Source organism: Arachis hypogaea, chromosome 9 (assembly GCF_003086295.3).
Source record: "Arachis hypogaea cultivar Tifrunner chromosome 9, arahy.Tifrunner.gnm2.J5K5, whole genome shotgun sequence".
Classification (NCBI taxonomy): Eukaryota; Viridiplantae; Streptophyta; class Magnoliopsida; order Fabales; family Fabaceae; genus Arachis; species Arachis hypogaea.
In genome coordinates this window covers 47,882,518-47,884,149 of record NC_092044.1, presented here as the reverse complement: position 1 = coordinate 47,884,149, position 1,632 = coordinate 47,882,518, and the positions used below count along the sequence as shown (strand labels likewise).

The 1,632-nt window shown below is 39.8% G+C and overlaps 1 non-coding gene across 1 annotated transcript; it reads right to left on the bottom strand.

Moving 5' to 3' along the window:
- Positions 1-674: 674 nt before the first annotated feature.
- Positions 675-782, bottom strand: LOC112714019 (small nucleolar RNA R71). The gene has a single exon (XR_003158977.1). It is a non-coding gene; the product is annotated as a small nucleolar RNA R71 (small nucleolar RNA).
- Positions 783-1,632: the final 850 nt, after the last annotated feature.

Sequence of the window (1,632 nt, the reverse complement as noted above, 5' to 3'; positions counted from 1 at the left end):
TTTGTGTGTTCGAATTCTTCCTTACCTACCTCATCCTTCCATTCTTGTTTTCCTTTGACACCTCAAGGAATCTCTATACTGTGACATATATGATTCTATATTTTTTTGTTTTCTTCTCTTTTATATGAGCAGGAACAAAGATAAAGGCATACTTGTTGAAGCTAATCCTGAACCTGAAAGGACTCTGAATAGGAAGCTAAGAGCAGCTAAAGCACAAAACTCTGAAGAGGACTTCGCTGAAATTTTCGAAAAGGAAGCAACAAAAGAAACAATTATGGCCGAACCAAACAACAATGCAAGGAAGATGCTTGGTGATTTTACTACACCAACTTCCAACTTCCAACTTCTATAGAAGAAGCATCTCAATCCCTGCCATAGGAGCAAACAATTTTGAGCTAAAGCCTCGATTAGTTTCTCTACTACAACAGAACTGCAAATTTCATGGACTTCCATCAGAAGACCCTTATCAGCTCTTAACTGAGTTCTTGTAGATATGTGATACTGTTAAGACCAATGGAGTTGATCCTAAAATCTATAAGCTTATGCTTTTCCCTTTTACTGTAAGAGACAGAGCTAGAACATGGTTAGACTCACAACCTAGAGATAGCCTGGACTCTTAGGATAAGCTGGTCACGGCTTTCTTAGCCAAGTTCTTTCCTCCTCAAAAGCTGAGCAAGCTTAGAGTGGATATTCAGACCTTCAGACAAAAAGATGGTGAGTCCCTCTATGAAGCTTGGGAAAGATACAAGCAACTGACCAAAAAGTGTCCTTCTGACATGCTTTCAGAATGGACCACATTAGATATATTCTATGATGGACTGTCTGAATTTTCCAAGATGTCACTGGACCACTCTGTAGGTGGATCCATTCACCTAAAGAAAACGCATGTAGAAGCTCAGGAACTTATTGAAATGGTTGCAAATAACCAGTTCATGTATACCTCTAAGAGGAATCCTATGAGTAATGGGACGCCTCAAAAGAGAGGAGTTCTTGAAATTGATGCTCTGAATGCCATATTGGCTCAAAACAAAATATTGACCCAACAAGTCAATATGATCTCTCAGAGTCTGAATGGATTACAAAATGCATCCAACAGTACTAAGGAAGAATCTTCTGAAGAAGAAGCTTATGATCCTGAGAACCCTGCAATGGTAGAGGTGAATTACATGGGTGAAGCCTTTGGCAAAACCTATAATCCTTCATGGAAAAATCATCCAAATTTTTCATGGAGGGATCAACAAAAGCAAGGCTTCAATAATAACAATGGTGGAAGAAACAGGTTTAGCAATAGCAAACCTTTCCCATCATCTTCTCAGCAACAGACAGAGCATTCTGACAGAATCCTTCTAGCTTAGCATACATAGTCTCTGATCTATCTAAGGCCACTCTTAGTTTCATGACTGAAACAAGATCTTGCATTAGAAATTTGGAGGCACAAGTGGGCCAGCTGAGTAAAAGGGTTACTAAAACTCCTCATAACACTCTCCCAGGCAATACAAAAGAGAATCACAAAGGAGAGTGCAAGGCCATTGATATAATCAACGTGGTTGAAACCTTAAAGGAGGAGGAGGACATGAATCCCAATGAGGAAGACATCAGGGGACGTCCAACGGTCAGTACAGAATCCCATTA